Source organism: Rhinatrema bivittatum, chromosome 3 (assembly GCF_901001135.1).
Source record: "Rhinatrema bivittatum chromosome 3, aRhiBiv1.1, whole genome shotgun sequence".
NCBI classification, from domain to species: Eukaryota; Metazoa; Chordata; class Amphibia; order Gymnophiona; family Rhinatrematidae; genus Rhinatrema; species Rhinatrema bivittatum.
Genome location: NC_042617.1, coordinates 45,808,977 through 45,828,731, shown reverse-complemented (window position 1 = coordinate 45,828,731; position 19,755 = coordinate 45,808,977). Strand labels below are relative to the sequence as shown.

Below are 19,755 nucleotides of genomic sequence, written 5' to 3'. Positions count from 1 at the left end.
ACGCTGCTGACACGCCCCCTAAACGCCGCGACGACCGGGCCCGCCCCCGACATGCCCCCCCTCGGAGAACCCCGGGACTTACGCAAGTCCCGGGGTCTGCGCGCGCCGGTGAGCCTATTTAAAATAGGCTCACCGGCGCGCAGGGCCCTGCTCGCCTAAATCCGCCCGGATTTGGGCGGATTTAGGCGAGCAGGGCTCTTAAAATCCGCCCCAGTGCGAATGCAAATTTGACAAATTTATTCAAAGGGGAGGGATTAATGAAAATGAGGGCTGCAGTATCACATTTGTGGGTGATACTGTAATGCGCCACTTCCCACAGCCTATCCCAGAATCTTTCCCCTCCTCCACCCAGTTAAATCCCTATCCCGCCACCTCAAAACATCTAATTGGGGCTAGTGGACATCCTCAGGGGCTGGCACAACAAGAGGAGGAAAATTCAGTACCAGGCCTGTGAACCAAGTAGAGTGAAATAAGAATAAGGTCTATTAAACAAAGCAGGCACAAATGAGAGGCATGTGGACCTTTAGGAGGATACTCCAGAGCCCATGGGCAATAGCAGATGGGTGTGACCCAGGAAAATGAAAGAAAAGGACAGGTCATGCGGTTGATTTTTTCATGCTGAAAAGATGCCGGCATCCAGCCTTGTGACTCAAGTTGAGGATAAACTTCAAAAAACAGGGGTCAAAACAGAGTCCTACCACTGAAATATTATGAAAAACAGGTAAGCTCGATGATAACAAAGGTATTCAGTCATGTGACAATTATTAATTTAAAAAAAAAAAAAGTTGGTATCATATAGGGCCAGATTTTATAACATGCGCGCGGGCGTAGATTTGTTCGCGCAACCCGGCGTGAACAAACCTATGCCAGATTTTATAACATGCACGTGCAACCGCACACATGTTATAAAATCCAGGGTCGGCGCGCGCAAGGGGTCAACTTGTGCGCGCCGAGCAAGCTTCCTCCATTCCCTCCGCCCCCCCCCCCCGCACCTTCCCCTCCCTTCCCCTATCTAACCCGCTCCCCAGCCCTAACTAAAAAAAAAACCCTGACCTTTATCGAAGAAGTTACGCCTGTCTCCGGGCAGGCATAACTTGCACGCGCCGGCTCTCCATCCCCCGGCCGGGTGGCTGTTCCGGAAGCCTTAGTCCAACCCCCGGGCCGGCGCCCCGCCCCCGCCACGCCCATTTTGTTCAAGCCCTGAGACTTACGCACGTCCCGGGGCTTGCGCGCTCCGCTGAGCCTATGCAAGATAGGCTTGGCGTGTGCAGGGGGAGGCAGGGGTAGGTTTTCGGGGGTTACGCGCGTATCTTATACGCGTAACCCTTTGAAAATCTACCCCATAGTGTGCAACTCAAGACAAACAGAAAAACCCACAGATTAAACTTGGGAAATAATCTGACTTGAATACACCAGTATAATCATTTACCACAGTCTAGTTTTATCAAAAGTTTTTGTTGCAGATAAAACTCTGCCCCATCTCTCATAATTTACAATAGGAAAAAGTATATAACGTCAAAGTGCTGTTCAATTTCAGAGATGATGTAATGATGTTACTGGATCAACCCACAAAGAACGCCATTTTTATGTTATTCATATTATGGAAGCCATTAATCGCTCAAAAATATGTCAAGACCACACACCTGACACCGGTGTTTCAGCAATCAAAAGCCGCCTTCAGGGCCATTTGCTTTTGTGACTGCACATTTCTCCTGCTTCATAACACCCTCATAGAAAGGCAAAGGCTGACTAGCAGGACAATGGAGATGGGAAAAGAGGTTGGACCAATTGTCTGTAGATTACCCAGGGGTCTTTTCATTAGAACTCTAGTATGCAACAATGCTATTGCTGACATTTGGAGCTCTATTCACCAACCAACCTCGTTTCCTTTGTGCAACAATTCTACAACTCCAAATGTCAAGTAAACCCCTTGATATATGGTTTGTGTGCAACCGCTATTTATGGACCAACCACTCTGTGGCTGGCCTATTTTAATAGCTCCCGTGTTTTATTCTCTAATTTTCTTATTCAACAATTTTTCAGTTTTTCAATTTTTATTCAATTATTTGTGCTTTTGTTTTCCCAGCGTGTGGTCTGACCTACCAATAACTTGTCCATAAATAGCGACCGCACACAAACCACATATCAAGGGGTTTCCTTGACATTTGGAGTTGTGGACATTTGGAGCTCAGCTGGATGTACCAAGTTGGTGGGTCAATTTGCACCTCTTTGCTGCTTCACCTTAGTTCTCAACTATTCCCATTTTGCCAAACCTATGTTCCTTTATAAAGTATTTTAGCAACTGATCTTTATCCAGAGACAGAAATAACGCCCCCCCCCCCCAAAAAAAAAAAAAAGTAACAGAATGAGACAATTGGCATTACCTTAGCCTCTCAGCTTACTTGAATGCACTAGAAAAACCATAAAGAAATGCTTCCAGAGCTGGACTATAAATCATACAAGTTATAATTCAACATGGTACTCAACAAAATGATTGTAAGTACTTTCAAAACAAAGTTGGCCATGTTGGTTAAGAAGAATGCTTTATTTGTTAAATCCTAACACCCGACTGGCATTTCCAACTATGATGATAACTTTAAATCGGGTGCGCGAGTGCCCATACACACGTATATATGGGCACAAGCAGCCAGATGTGCTTCCGTTTTATATCCTGCACGCAAGTACGCGAACATGTTCTAAAATAGATTGGGCGCATGTATGTGTATTCCTTATTCTAAGCATGTACATGCACAGGAGGGAAATGTTGGCTTTAAGATGCACAAGTGAGGGAATTATATAACATGCAGGCGACTAGGACAAGACCAGTTTCACCTGTTCGTCGACAAGCTTGCCCAGTCTACAGCTAGGTCCCCAAAACCCCCTGGTTCTTTAGCCTGCACTCTACTCAGTTAACCCAGAGCCCTCAATCATTTCATATATCGCTAGAAATCATTTTATTCTTACAACTCAGCCATAACAGAAGTAAAGTTGTGCTGAAATGGACCTGGATGCGTGCCCATGTGCATATATACATATGCACATATCTCTTGGCCCGGTGCCTGAATGCCCATGCTCCACTCACATTCCGCCCCTTTTTCCCCAATGCGAGATATTCGCACATTGATACCTGTGCGCCTATGTGGCCGGTTTATAAAATTGGGTGGCCGCAAATAAGCAATACATGCGTGTCTTGATGTGCATATTGCTTTTAAAATTCACTTTTATTATGGTACATTTATTAAATCTTAGGAAAAAAACAAGAGTGGACTGCACCATGCATTATTTCTGTTATTAATCCATAGCACAGCATTATAAAAAGAAAAAAATGCTACTTTTACAATTAGTACAGTAGGGACAAAACATCTAAAACCAAATGCATCTGCTTGGAACCCAACCTAAAGGTTTATGGAGCCCAGAACTGTAATGTAAAAGCAGTGATGCATTTGAGGTAGATGTGCTCGGTATGAAGTTCAAAGGGTGAAGCATCAGAGCTCTTGGTTTTCATCTCAGCTCTATGCTGACTCTCCACATGACCTCAAGCAAGTAATTTTACTTCACCTAGCCTCATTCTGAGCAAAGAATGAAGTGACCAGGCTAATGTGATCCTTTCCCCCAGTGTCATGCATTGTACAATCACTAAGAAAAGCAGCACGGCGGTTCTGCTCTGGAGATGGCCATTATTGGTGTTTTTAACATATCACAGTAAAGCACTCTGAGGTCGTGTTTGGAAGTATAGCCCTGTGCTCTAAAATATATTTCTATAATTTATATTATTTTAGAATACGATTATTTTGTTGGCTGCCATTTAAATAAAATAATCACTTGCTCTGGTGACACTGTGCATGTCATGGAAGAGAATGATTTTGCCAGAGGCTCCCCAATTCTTGTTGTGATGCTGTCCGAGATGGATGAAAAGAAAGGATGGACAGACATAATGCAATCAATCTAATTTATTCATCTGGTAGAAGCCCTCTTGCTAAGAGTGAGCAAGTGAACTCAATTGCAAGGGCTGATACGTTAGAATCCCTAGTGAAATCTGTTCAGCTCACCATATAACATTTCACACTTTCAATAAACTTAATTACGATGGAAACAGTGATAGACCATTGCTCATACTGAATGATTTAACTATTAATAATTTTAGTTAGCAGTGATGTTGCAACCATTGCCTGCTTCTACACTTTGGGGCGGATTTTAAAAGCCCTGCTCGCTTAAATCCGCCCGGATTTACGCGAGCAGGGCCTTGCGCGCAGGCGCGCCTATTTTCCATAGGCCTGCCGGCGCGCGCAGAGCCCCGGGACTCGCGTAAGTCCCGGGGTTTTTTGTCGGGGGCGGGTCCGATCGACGCGGCGTTTTGGGGGCGGGACGCGGCATTTCGGGGGCGGGCCCAGGGGCGTGGTTTCGGCCCGGGGTGGTCCGGGGGTGTGGCCGCGCCCTCCGGAACCGCCCCCGGGTCATGTCTCAGCGCGCCAGCAGCCCGCTGGCGTGCGTGGATTTACGCCTCCCGGAGGGAGGCATAAATCAGTCGACAAAGGTAGGGGGGGGGTTAGATAGGGCCGAGGGGGTGGGTTAGGTAGAGGAAGGGAGGGGAAGGTGAGGGGAGGGCGAAAGAGGGTTCCCTCCGAGGCCGCTCCGATTTCGGAGCGGCCTCGGAGGGAATGGAGGCAGGCTGCGCGGCTCGGCGCGCGCCGGCTGCCCAAAATCGGCAGCCTTGCGCACGCCGATCCTGGATTTTAGCGGCTACGCGCGTATCTACTAAAATCCAGCGTACGTTTGTTTGCGACTGGTGCGCCAACAAAAGTACGCGAACGCGAAGGAAAGTTCCCTCCAAGGCCGCTCCGAAATCGGAGCGGCCTCGGAGGGAACAGGCAGCGCGCGCTGGGCTCGGCACGTGCAGGTTGCACAAATGTGCACCCCCTTGTGCGCGCCGACCCCAGATTTTATAAGATACGCGTGGCTACGCGCGTATCTTATAAAGTACGCGATCGCGTATTTTTTAAAGATCTACCCCAGTGTGCATAGTCCTAGCTTTCTCAGTAAAGGACTTAACTGAAGTACAACTCCAAATGAAGAGGCCACATAATGACAATCCTGAGCATAAGTACAATGGGGAATGATTTGCACTTAGCCTGGGTGTACAAGTCTAGATTAAATATGAACCGCATCCAAACCAAGGAGTGGGAGGCGGGAATATGCAGCGTCAAACCTGGACAGGCCACAAATAAATTCCAATAAATCTAAGCCAGTCATAGCATGACCAAAATATTCCAGATAATCTGTAGCTCCACTAAGACATACCTAGAGCCACCCAATTTTGATCTTTCCGATAGTTTCAGGGCAGATATTTGTAGGTCAGTGCAAGACTTTATGTGCAAGCACAATCTTTGAACACTTTGAATAACTCAGAGCTACAAATATTTCCATCAGAGGAAAATTGGATTTTTCCCATCAAAATCAAAAGGCAGATTTCAATAATGTTAAAAAAGATTCCAATAACAAAAAAAAGGAAAAACATAAAATATTTGCATACTGGAACATGGATTCAGAGCAGGATGGAAGAAAATCTGTCCATCCCTGTTTGGCCAGCCTCAATGAATAGTCAGATTAAAGTTCTGAGCCCCTCAAAAAGTGAAAAACCTCTGCCAGGCAGCCTGCTGTCACAAGTTTGAGAGCAGATATTTTGCCCATGCATTTTATTTTCTTCATTTTCATAAAGAAAAAAAAAATCTTTTGCTGAAAAAAGCATGCAAGTTAAACCATCTACCAAAAAAGTGCTGTGCTTGAACATGTTAAATTTAAGAATCAAGAAAAGGTCTTGCGATGCTTTTCTGGCAGACATCTCGGCAGACAATTTGTTTTCTGTGGAATTTTATGTTATCCTTTGGAAGGTGCCAGAAATTTGATCCATTGGCAAAAGAGATGCTATTTACAAAATCGTGCAAGAAAATAAATGTTTGAGTTTCTCACATTTTTTTTAATTGCACGTTTGCTCTCTACTTAAATCAGGCCCTAAGTATTTGAAAATACTTGTTAAAGAAAAGTCAAATATAAGGACAAATTATGGGGCAGATTTTAAAAGGTATACGCGCGGCTTACATTTGTGCGTGCAACCCGGCACGCACAACTGTACACCCGATTTTATAATACGCACGCGTGCCGCGCGCGTATTATAAAATCAGGGGTTGGCGTGCGGAGGTGGTGCACACTAGTGCACCTTGCGCGCACCGAACCCTCGGGGAGACCAGCTGGATTTCCCGTTCTCCCCCCTTCCCCTACCTGTCCCGCCCGCCAGCATGGAAAAAAAAAACCCCGTACCTTTATCTCACAAGTGACATCTGCCAGAGGCGTAACTTGTGCGCGCCGGCCAACTGCCGGCGCGTGATCCCCCGGCCCAGGGGCCTTGCAGAGGCCTCTGGCCATGTCCCGCTCCCAGACTGCCACGCCACCGCCCCTGGACCACCCATTTTTTCAAGCCCCGGGACTTACACGCGTCCCAGGGCCTTACGCGCGGCCCGGTGCGCGTAACCCCCCCTATGCACGTAAATCCTCCTGGATTTACGCGCGCAACTCTTTGAAAATCTGCTCCTGTGTGAGGTAAAACAAATGAAAATAAGACTCTGATCTTTTTAAAAGAAAATCAAGACTTCAAGTAAAATGACTGGATGATTGTTTTAATGACTAAAAGCCATAGCACTACATCTTTTTATTCTTATATATATATACTTTCATTGGTAAGGGAAGGAGAAGCACCATTGAAACGAAGAGATATGGATAGAACTGCACCCACATGCTAATACTAATTCAGAGTCTGCTGATATTTTCCTAACAATCGGAAATTCATGTCAGCTTTCTGGTGCTTTCAAACAGGGCAATTTTCAAAGGGACTTCTATGGGTAAAAGAGTGCTTAACTTGCAGAAATGGCCCTTTCGAAAACTGCCTAGTTGAGATGTATGTAAAATTACATGCACATAGTCCAGGAGGCTGAGTATGGGAGGAGGTTCATATTTACGCAATTAAAGTGAATTTTTAAAAGCTGGGCACTTACAAAATAGCATATGTGCAAGTACATGCTATTTTAAAAACCGCAACATGCACGCGTAAATCAGGATCCGTAAGTTTGCTCGTGTAAAAATGAAGCAGGCCAGGGGCGTTGCAGGGAGGGGCCAACACTTCCGTAAGCAAGTTGCTATTTTACAATCTGCCAAGGAGATGTGCGCAAGTCTTTTACTTTCAGATATTTGTACTTGGTCATTATCTGGTGTAAGTGATCGTAAATACCTTAGAAGTGAAAAAATAACGGGGGGGGGGGAGGAGGAGGTCTGGGTGAAATAGGGGGACTTCAGGCTGAAGAGCCAGGAGGGTCTTCAAGAGCTGCAGATGATCTGAGTATAACTGGTTACTTCAATGCTGTGCGTAGATTAGAAAATCCACTGATTTAAGTGTGTAAAAGCCGACTTACAGGGCACAAATGCGTCTAAATAACGTAAGAAACTTCTATTCACATACCCCTTAAAAACTGTAAATATAAATACGTGGTTTTATCACTTGTGCACACTTATACGGTTCAATTCTGACTTATCTGGCTAAGTAGCACCTTTGCCACTACTTAGACAAATTTGAACTTATCTGGATAAGTAGCATTTTTTAAAAAAACTTATCCAGCTATTTTACATACCTGGATAAGTCCGAAAAGTGCTACTGGATGGACAAGTAGTGCTTTTTAGACTTATCCGGCTAGGTGCTGCTACTTAAATCGTATAAGTCTGAATCTATGCGGTTCATAGCTTTTACCTATGGATGCATTTATGCGCGCATATGTGCTCATATTTTATAACCTGCACATATCGTATTATTAAATACAGTCGCAATTTTGTGCGCGTCGATATACACGTGTACATAGGTGCACACAAGTTTTGAAAGTCATCCCCAAACGTTTCGATTTTGAGAGGTCTGCACATAAATTTCCCTGAAAACTCCCCCCCCCCCCCCCCCCCCACACACACACACACATAGTAGCAGGTGTAATTGTGTACAGGTAGTTTTCATGGGCTAATTTTTAAAGCGAACTTAAGTGCAAAAGTTCACTTTGAAAACTGGTGTGACTCAAGCATATAACAGTTTGCCAATCTGTGCGGGCCGTTGCAAAATTTCCCCTAAGATTACCAAACTGATTATTTAGAACAGCACCCCTTGTTTCCCTCATCTATTTCTGTTAATCTACAGAACCCCAGAATAATTCTCACCAGAGACATCCAGAGTATTTCAAAACATTGAAATGGTGCTTGTAACATTGCAAAAGCCCTCTGAATGGAAGGAACAGTTAAGTAGGGACTGTGTTATAGAATCTTCATGTTTTGATGCTGTAAAACATCATTTAAAGGTATGAAGACCAAACAGGGGTAATTGAAAACTGCACAGGGATAGTTAGGTTTCAGCTTGATGTTCTTTAGTAAACTGAGGATTACAATGCCAACACTAGATTGGCCTTTGCCACTGCAGTATGCTCTTATCATAAATTAATTCCAGGCCACTTGAAAGTTGACAATTTGTAATGGGAGCAGAGATTAAAACTTCGGACCTCATCCAAGTTTCTTGGGCAGTACGTAGCGTGATTGTTTCAGAACATGTCATATTCATGGGTGAGCATCGAGGACTGTGGTCACTTAGCACACCCCATAAGTGCAGACTCACTAACGGGTATTGATCTTGGTATTCCTGGTAGACAGACTCCTCGGCTCAGCAACAGCATAATTGTTCTCACTGCCCGTAAATACAGGAGCTGTGATGGCTGCTGGGGAGAGCTTATCCTAATCATTGAAAGCAGAATGAAAGTGGAGTTTTCCTGCATTCAGTCCAGGTCATGCGTATCAGCATGGAGGATCTCATCTGATGTTAATGAGTTATCTAAATTTTGTCACAAAATGATGTATCACAAAAGGAGGAACAATCAAGGAAGAAGTCTGGCTGGAATCAAACTCGTAAAAGGAACGATTCACTGGTGACTTAACGCTTCAAATTATTTAAAAAAAACAAAACAAAAACAAAGTCAATGGGGCCGATGTAATAAGGTGTGCTGAAGCTGCCGCAGGCTTGTACATGTGTTTCCCCCACACAAAGCCCTATACAGGTATGTAATAAGGGTTTTGTGCATGGAAAAAGAGTGCGTACAAATGCGCTTACAGACCCGCAGTTTTTCTGTGCGAGTGCATGCTAATGGCATGCAAAAGAGGCGATTATCTATTTGCAGACAATGCAGGGAGCCGTGCTAGCAGGGAGATCGGGTTAGTGTGGGTTTTTTTAACATGTGTTTTTAGCACCTGGGTCAGGGCTGGAGGTAAGTGATGCTTTTGAGAGTCAGCCAAGTGGCGGACAGAATGGGTAGAGAGAAGGCAGCTTCTCAAGGAGGCAAAATCACTGATCTGCATTACACTCTCCCATCAGCAGTCGGAGTCCGAACATGAAGGGATTAGATATTGCTCTACCCAACTTCACATTAACTTCTGGACCACTAATTTATTCTTTTTTTTTTTTTTTTTTTTTTAAAGAAAGGCTTTCACCCTGAGAATCAATCACAAACTTTCATACGCCGATGGATGTCCGCGTGGGTTTCTGCAGGTTTTACTACACAGCGCCATTAGTTCACGTAATTGTGCACATTATGGCGTATATCTTTACTGTACATGGATTTTATGCACATATCTAATTAGCATACACAGCCGTTATTACATCCTGTGCTGCCATTGGTTTTTGCACCACGCGCCAAAAAAATCCGCACAGAAAAATCAGCGCAGATTTCAGTGCGGGCTTTATTACATCAGCCCCAGTATAAGCCAACGAGTGAGTAAAATCAAAGCAGCCTTGGAACTGACAATGGTTTACTTTTGAGAAGGACTAATTGGGCAAACATAACCTTCAACAAAATGTACTATGGTATTTTTTTTCCACATAAAAATACTACATGTAAGAATCAGGCAAAGGCTCTTCAACACTTTTCACACAAGTTTTGACTTGCATGATTTTTTTTCTGTGAAATATTTTTCCCTCCCAGAAGTTGTAAGAAATTAAATCAAAGGGGCCAACGATGCATTATAATCTAAGGGGTTCTTTACTAAGCTGCATTAGGTGTTTACTGCATGGTAAACACCTTAAGGCAGTTATAATGCATGGGATTTTAAATACCGCACATTATTTTTTGCCCCAATAATGCGGGAATGGTAATGAGCTGCTCTGCATGCAAATACATTCAAAGCTACTCATTACTAGGTAATATTATGTAAATACAATAACATGACTTGACTGATAATAGGGCAAAAGAATAAAAGTGGCCGGCCGGCACCATCTTAAAAGTGATGGTGCAAGGTCCGGGGCCTAGGGGTGCTCCAAACTCTACCAGGCCACTGGGATTTTTACAATATGTTAAGAGGGAGCGGGAGAGAGGACTAGGGTGAAAGAGGGGGGGATCACCGGACTTGGCAGGGTTGGAGGCTTGTACCGGAGGAATTTATGGTGATGAACCCAAATCCTACGGGGGGATCTGGGCCCCGCATGGCCACTAGAGATTTTATGGTATGTGAAGAGAGAAGGTTCCGTAGGAGGGCTAGGGTGGGAGGAGAGTCAAAGGCTTGGGGGGGGGGAGGAATTTTGGAAAAGGGGGCAAAGTATGGATGAGAGGGGAGGGGCCTGCACGAATAGCTTTTTATTATTTCAGGGGGAAGCGTGAAAGAGTTGAAAAAGGCAGTCTCACCAGATGCCTGGGGGATTTGCCACACTGGGGAATTAGGGGTAATTTGGGCTGCTCAGGCCCTGTAACAAGATAGCATCTCCCAACTGTGGAACCGCTATTACGTGGAGGCTACTAACCTGTGGTAATTTGTGTCACTTGAGAAAAGATCACAGGGTTTATAAAGTACAGTACTCAGTCTAGCAGCTTAGTAAATCCCTAAACATTTTTCCCCTCCAGAGAAAATACCACTTAGTAAATAACCCCCTTAGAATGTAAGTGGGAATCACCTACTGCTTTTATGTACATCATATTGTGCACTGCCAAGGACTTTGGAATTTGTGGCATATAAATACTGTAACTAAAGAAATAAATGCTTTAAGCTTGGATTTGGAAAGGAGAGTACTTAAATCCAAAATGCAAATCCATTCTCACCGTGCAAGTAAAATGATTCACAGGTTCCATGCTCTTCACTTAAACCTGGCTCTAAATTATATTTTCGGATTTAACCTCAGAGTCACGTCAGTGAGGACAGGTAAATACTGCCATTGCATGCGTTACCTGAAGCTCCAGGGAGAGGCCATTTTCAGACCTGGCAACTGCCATTTAAGAGACCTAAATGGCAGTCACCTCATCAGCTACTTCTGGAGGGTCTCGTATGAATTTTGTCCATGCACAGAAGAAACATTTTGTTTTGTTTACTCTTTTTTCTTATTATGATTACTTTCTGCATTAGTGCATGCCAATTAAATGAAACTTTATTTGGGATGGGGGGGAGTGTTTTTTTGGATGGGAAATGACATGAAACAAAACAAAAGTCGTTGCTGGTGTTCTCCATGTCATTTTAAATGATTGTAGATCCCTATTAGCCATTTGACATCTTACTGCCACACATATCCCCCTATGTGTGAAAGAGGCAAAGCAGCCACCAGATTTTGAATCAGAGCCATGATAACCCAATATGCCTTTGTTCCAAAGAGCTATGGCAAGATCTGTTTTCAACATTTTTTTTTTTTTTTTAAATAAACCACCACTAGCCATCAGGCACCAAAAGAGTAGAAAGAAATGTTTTCCAGTCGAGAAACATCCAGGTCTTGTCACTGTTAAGCTAGGACCTGGATACTCAGGTGGAGAAGGCCATGTTTATGCATCTATGCTTGATGCAAAAGTCCAAAAAAAAAGGCTATAGGAGTCAATAAACAAACTGCCATAAACCCAATTTCAGATGGCATGACAACTCATCATAAACTTACCCTGTGTTTCCTGGCCCACAATAACCTCCGCCCCCCCCCCAAAAAAAAAAAAGGTGTAATTGAATGCAAAAGAAAGAGAGCACATTGCTACCAACTCAAGAAAATAATAAAAGTGGAGAGATTAAGAGCAGAAGGCATATCTTGCTGAACTGTAAAGTAGCTTTAAAGGTCTTCTAATAACAACTTTTACTCAAACCTTCCATAAATAGGCTTATATGATACAAATATTATGTGGGTTATGTGGAAACTACAAGGTCCCTAATCATGTTTGGGGATTACTAGACAGAAGAGTGACTATTCATTCTTATTGGACCCAGGGATTACAGCAAAGAAACATCTAATATTCCATTTTTTAATTTCATGCATTTTTTATTTACCTTTAATGATGCTGTATATATTCATCATCCTGAAATATTAAAACAGTATGAAAAAAAGTAATAAATGGGTGGAAAATTTAGCAATGGGAATGCAACAGCACGCAAATCATACACTATCAAGTGCTTGATACACATTTAAAATGACTGCCTAGGACGGCCAAGCCAAATTCCTGGCAGATTTCTGAAGCGCAAAGTCTCAGTAAGAAGATCAGCAGAACAGACTAAAATAATAGAATATTCATCCCCCTAATCCATATGCAATTCTTTAGGTTTTTTTTTTTTTTTTAAACAATGCATATGAGGTCTAACGATATTCAGGATTTAAATAAGTTGTCTCCCTCTCTCTCTTTCTCTCCCCCACAGCTTCTCATATGAAAGGAAGAAAATCTCAACTCTATCAAAATATAAAATACACAGAGATATCTATATGCTGCATGTGTATGTGTGTCTATATATATACACACACATGCATAAATACACACACACACACATATATATATAAACATACACATATACAGAGTTATTTCTGCTCTATTGCACTCACTAGGAAAAGCTTAGCACTTCTGCTCGCACCTCAAATGAAACAGAGCAGATTTCAACAACCAATATTTGCAAATAAATGCATTTATTTGTGCCACACATATATATAAACTCCAATGGCAGCATGCTGAGAGGGCTTTCCTTTAAGGAAAACAAAATATTTTGTCTTCTTCAGCATTTAACACTATGCAATTAGTTTAAGAAGTCCATGCTTGCACATTCAGGCAATTCTGTTTCAGATACTTTGTTAACTTCTCCAGATTTATACAGTTTAGATTTTGTTTTTCATTTTTGAAGAGAGAGGATATTCCTGTTTTGGGATACATTTTCTAAACATTTCCTCGTGTGGAAGTGGAGGTTATGCACATAAACAGCATTTTGCAAGAGCCCCCAAGTATGTGCGTCACATGTAAATATAAAAGGAAGTAAATCATGGAGGCTTAGAGGTGCTCAGTGGCATCCGTACGCTCAATGCCAGACTTGGACACACACTTTCACACCTGCTGATTAAGTCGTGGAACTGAAACTGCCCTTGTCTGCAGTTTTTGGGTGGAAGGGGAGGTCTGGGTTAAGTGATGAAATGCTGGAGGCTGTGGGTGAAGGTCCGGAAGAACTGGCGATTACAAGTATGTGCAGAGAACGGCACTCTTCATAAAATATATGAATCTACACTAAATTCAGGGCATTACAATCTTTACACACATAAAATATATGCACATAGGGGTAGATTTTAAATACTTGCGCGAACGCATACTTTTCTTCGCGCACCAGGCGCGAACAAAAGTACGCTGGATTTTATAAGATACGCGCGTATCTTATAAAATCCGGGGTCGGCGCGCGCAAGGGGGTGCACATTTGTGCAACCTGCGCGCGCCGAGCCCAGCGCGCGTTGCCTGTTCCCTCCCCCCACCTTTCCCTCCCTAACCCACCCCCCCGGCCCTATCTAAACCCTCCCCCCTAACTTTGCGTGCGTCGCCGGCAGCCCCGCTCCGTCCTCCAGTCCCGGGTCCTCGACCACGCCCCCGGGCCGGCGCCATGCCCCCGGGCCCGCCCCCAAAACGCCGCAGCACGCCCCCGAAAAGCCGCGTCGTTTCGGGAATGCCCCTGGACATGCCCCCTCCCGCCCCTTTTCGAAAGCCCTGGGACTTACGCATGTCCCGCGGCTTTAGGCGCGCCAGCGTGTGAGGGCCCTGCGCGTGTAAATCCGGAAGGATTTACACGCGTGGGCCTTTTAAAATCCGCCCCATACTGTTATAAAACAGATAGAAAAAGTATACCTTTTCTGCAACATACACATATACTTGCAGGCCAGAAATATAAACTGTGAAGATCCCAACACACAATTTAGAAAACACTGCTGTAGCTTTAGACATCTACTGCCAGGCAGATGCACTGATTTACACCGACTACTGAAAATTATCCTCCCTAAATACAACTACAGAGAATAATGAATGTGTTTTTAGGAAGAGCATTATTCAAGCTCCGGATTTGGAGAATTAGTCTGGTAGGACCTCTACAGAAGGAATCCCACCTGGACCAGTAAGTATAAGAGGGTCTTTATTGCTGTAAGAAAAATATTTTCCATAAAATTAGTGTCTTGGTGCTCTGCCTTGCTTCCACATTCTTGAAGGTGATACGAAGGCTGAATAGGATTGTGTGTCTGGGTAGTGGTACAAGACCAAATTCACCAGAGACTTCATCCCTGAAGTTTGCAATGTATGATAGAACAAAGAATAACTATCATGACCAATGATCCCAAGGAACCCAAATGAGAACTTTACAGATAAAGCACAGGTAAAAATTCTCAAGCCTTTTCAAAATTCTCTTTTATCATGATCATATTAACAACTAGGTGTCACATAGATGCAAACATCTAAAGTATATAAACATACTCTGTAAACTCAACAGCTTATCTGCTGTTAAAAAATAACTAATAAGTTGGGCTTTTGTCCCCATAAACACAGAACAGGAGAAAAGTCTTAGTAAACCTGGCCCCCGTCATCTTGTAGCTGACTGGTATATAATTAGAGAGATCACATAGATAAGGGATAGGCAACTCTGCTCCTTGACTGCCACAAACAAGTCTAGTTTTCAGGATATCTAAATTAATATGCATGAGATATATAAATGCATGGGGGGGGAGGGGGGGGTCGGTAAATTTCAAACCAACCACGCATCCACGCGGCTCATGCCCAGAGACACGGCCATTTTATAACATATGCACGTATGATATAAAATCGGCTGTACATGCGTGCGCAATTTTGTTCATTTATTGAATTTTCAAAATATACAAAGAACAAAGTTCGCAGAATTTGACATCACATTATCAGAAAACAAATTTTCAAAGAAAAACGAAAACCTTTTTATATTGTCCCTTTACAATCTCTATCAATATAGCAGACTTAAGAAGAATCGAATTATCATATTTCCCATTTACCATGTACTGGTAGTTAACCCATGCCTTTAATTCTAATGTCCGAACCCCCCGTGGTACAGTTAGGAATGGAGATTATACCCTTAGTTGTTCAGGTTCCACAAAACATACTTAGATTTTGGAAACACAACTACGCATTTACAGGGAAATCGAAGTAGGTATTTAGCCCCTCTTGCTGTAACGTCTTCTCTCATTGAAATAAATGTTTTTCTCTGTGTGCGCAATTGTATATGGATGAGCGCATGTGCGCACAAATGCCGGCTGTACTGCAGGGGGGGGAGGAGATTTTATTAGGTAGGCGCGCCAACACAATTACCAGTTTCCCCAGTCCATTCCCAGTTCGCCCAGGTAAATGATAGGATGTCCTTGCCCCCCTAGTTAATATGCCTGTCTTTTAGCCCCAACCCTTAAAACTCCAAAAACTAGCCTCATTTTTTTGTTTTTTTACAGAAGAAAAGTTACACAACAGAGTCCCCTGTGAACGCTTGCGCGTGTAAGTACTCACGTGCACATTTCATGTTACATACCCGGACCACCCCATGCCCCGCCCAGATCCTGCCCATGCCTCGCGCACTTAATATCCGTGCCAGCCCTAGATTCTCACATATCTCCTGGCTTTGGCACGCATAGGGCTTTTAAAATTCAACTTACTGAAAGCAGTGCGTATAAATATATATTATGCATCTGCCTTGTGGATATCCTGAAAACCAGACCTCCTAGCAGCCTCGAGGACAGAAACTGCCTACTCCTGATACAGATCCATATAAAACAGAACAGGCTAGGTTTTACTCAGGGTCAGCACTGGATGGGAGGGTAACAGGGTGCTACCAGGGAAATTGCCTGCCCCCCCCCCCCCCCCCCCCAAAGGCTTGTCATTACTGGTCCAGCAAAGGTCTTTAGGCTGCAGTGATAATAATAAATCTGCACAGGGCCTATAAGGCAGTGAGTGTTCACAGGCCCCACAACAGCCCCACTCCTCCATGAGCTTCCTCTCATGTAATATTATCTTTACGGAGACCATTCTTGTGTAGAGACATGACAGACTGACATCCTTTATGTTTTCTGCACAGCTTTTCAAGTGGCACAAAATGTACTTAGCTATTTTGAAATATATCCAAGTTACTGTGTTTTGACCTAGAAAGATGCAAGAATTATAATATAGTGAGTTTCAGCACATAAAGTCTTATGATAAGAGTCTCATTTTTACCATAATCAGTGTTTGTCTGTTTTGGGAGATTTATTGGCAGATATACAGTGAAACCTACCTGAAAGTTAACTTACAGGAAACGGGTCCTGTCTACTAATGCCATCTGTTAGATGTACTAATTTATTTACCAATGAAAATATATGGTACTTAAACTCTGTGTAGTAGGATAATCTTTCCTTAACGACCAGAAACCTAAGCTCTATCAGAGGTACTAATTGACAAGATTAACTGCTTGATGAATTGGGAATTAATTATGCTATTCTTTTCAGAATAATTAGTGTGTACATAACTATCATTTTGGAGGGTCTTTTTCCCTTTAAAATTCTCCAGATAGCTGACCTGGTGCAACCTTTGCTCCCTAGGGCTGGAAGGTCATCTTATCTGAGGCCCTCACAACCAGTCTTTGGCTAGCAGAGGGCTGGCTCCTGTAGAAACTCAAGCGAATGGTTCCTGCAACTTGCCCATCCTCCTCAACAGTCCTGCTGGACAAGAGAACTGGATCTGAGGCTCCTAGGCGGCAGTGCTGCTGATCCGCTGGTCCATCCACCATCTTTTAACTATCTAGTACAGTGCACAGCATTTATGCTGTTCCTCTGAGAAAGGTCATTGCTGTGTCATGTCAGACGTGACACAGGGTAACCCAGTGCAGCCTGGCACACTAGGATTCACTGCGTAGCATAATGCAGGTTAAAAAATGAACACTCTACACATTATCCTTCAAAAGCAGCATCTATGCTACCACATTTTTTTCCAGGTAGTTAGCTGTGCAACCACCAAATGACTGCAGCGATCCTTGATTGCAACCTACTAAATTACTCTTAAGTGACAAACCCTAGCACTGCTTTAAAGACTTTGAGTGGCTTTTCTAAAACGTGAATTAAAGTCTCCCAAATTTTGTAATGAATATTTCTCCATTTCTTGAAAAAGGTATTCGATCTGTTTCTTCCTTATCTTCCAACTGAATGCTTGCCGTCTTGTTTCGCTTCACATTTGGGCTTCATTCCTCATTGACCATGCTACCCTGGCTTGCACTATTTTGCATAAGAGCCCTGGAAGGGATATGAGAAGCAGTCAATCGGATGACTATACCTTGCTAAATAATTGTGCCAGCAGGCTTCAATGCCGTTCTCTGAGAAATACCATGATGGCTTAATTTGCGTAAGGCAAACTGCCATATATGCCCTGCCAAGGCTAGTCACAGCAAACATAATGCCTTTGTTTTTCTCCCTTGGTTTTAAAGCACAAACACAGACAATCACCAGCCCTAGCGAGAAAATAATAAAAAACGTATGTTGGGGTACCACAGGACCCATTCTGATCATTCATTACTTCAATTAAGCTGGCTCCAAGGTCAGCCCTTGATGTTTAAGCAGCAGTGTATCTGTCTGCTTCCTGGTGACCATAATATATTAAGAAACTGTGCAAGTGAGCCACACTGTAATTCTTCCATATTTACAATTCGTATGAGACAAAAGCTCTTATTCACAAAGGACTTTTCCTATGCTGTATCTATTCAGTTATTACAATTTGTAACCTGCAGGATTGCTCAGATGCTCCATGTGGGATTTACAATAGTTACACAAACAAGAACATATATATGGAAACAATCTTTTATTGAATAAGGCCTCAAGGTTCCACAGGGTCCCCAGAATGGAATTAAATTCCTTTTAGAATAAGGCCCAAAGGATATCTGGTGCAATTCAATCCATTTGCACTAAAAAGGTCAGACAAAAAAAAAAAAATCCCAAACTCAGACTGCACCCCATCACCTAGCTTTGCCATGTCACAAGTTGCTCACAATATAAAATTCTTGCTTTATTACTCAAACGTTCTTTGATATCATTGGTAAAAAGTATCAATCACACAGGCGTCTGACCTGCAATCATCAATATACTTCAATTTGTCAAATAATTTTTAAGACCTTCATGAGCACAGATGTACATAGTAACTAAAGTCATTCTGTTCAGTTTATCTCAAATCCCCTAGGTCAAGCCCAACATCTACATGGCAAGTTTCAAAAAGAATTTAACCAGATAACGTAGAGGTCCATATTCAAAAGCCATTTAGATGGATAGCTCAAAATTTGTCGAAATAGCAAATGTGGCATATTCAACCACTTATCCATCTAAATTATAGCCAGATAAGTAGCTATCTGGCTATAATTTAGACGGATAAAACAGGGGCCTTTTGGGGGCGTTCCAGGAAGGGGCGGAGGTATCTGGCTAACCTAGATGAATATTGGGCATATCCAGCTAGGTTAGCCAGATAACTTTAAACCTGCCAATGTGAGGCCGGATAACACGCTACTTAACCAGATATCTTTAAAAGTAAGTGCTGTCATTACCCTACAAAACAAAGGTTAAGACGAGAAGGCGGCCAAACCACTCCCCCCCACTCAAAAAAAAAAAAAAAAGCTGCTGCTAAAGACTTGCCAGTCTGTAGTATCCTACTCCCCTCCAAATCTTTGTAAACCTTGAGAAAGTGCCTGGGATTATATGCCAGTCTCCAGTCCAGGCTGCATCCCCACCTTCTCCCTGCACAATGAAGGACGTAAGGGCTGAGATGGGGGAGGGCAGGCACCAGGAGTCTTTGCTGGGGGGGGAGGGGGGGATTTAACGACCGAGTCTGGGGACTGGTGCCCGGTACACAATGCCGGACACTTTCTCAAGATTTAAAAAGGTTTGGAAGAGAGGGGGTGTGGGCGTGGGTTACTACAGCCTGGCAACTCTTTAGCAGCAGCTTTGGGGGGGGAATTGATTGTCTTCTAATCTTAACTTTTGTTTTATAGGGTAATGACAGCGCTTCTTAGCCTGAAATCTTTTAAAGATAGGCGGGGTTATCCAGTCACACAAAGTCGGATAACAAAGTCTTAATCAGTTATATTCAGACATAGCTGATAACATAGGTTTTTGTTATCCGGCTATATGTAGCCAGATAACCTTAGGTCGGTCGTATTCAGCGGGCATTTATCCAGATAACTTGTCCACTAATTGGTTTACTGAATAAGGACCCCTATATTGCTACCTGGCTAGGTTATCCTAAGTGAGATTGTCACCTATCCCCCGTATATGCTGACTTTCACAGCTGGCAGATTTTTATCCGGATTGTTACGAGGGGGTGGGTTTAGACTGGTCATTGGCACTTTCAAATGTACACGCACCGTTTCTTCCCTGATCTGCTGCCCGTACAAACCACAAGCGTAAAGCATGCAGCCACTTAGTTC

The 19,755-nt window shown here is 43.3% G+C and overlaps 1 protein-coding gene across 5 annotated transcripts in view; it reads right to left on the bottom strand.

Moving 5' to 3' along the window:
* The window catches only part of ESRRG (estrogen related receptor gamma), a 1,204,337-nt gene that overhangs the window by 703,425 nt on the left and 481,157 nt on the right, over positions 1–19,755 (bottom strand). Inside the window, exon 4 of one of the 5 annotated variants that reach the window (XM_029593193.1) lies at positions 12,352–12,380. The exons of the other annotated variants lie outside the window; for them this stretch is intronic. The gene's annotated coding sequence lies outside the window, so the exon portion shown is untranslated. The remainder of the gene's footprint in view (positions 1–12,351; positions 12,381–19,755) is intronic. 5 annotated transcript variants of the gene reach the window in all.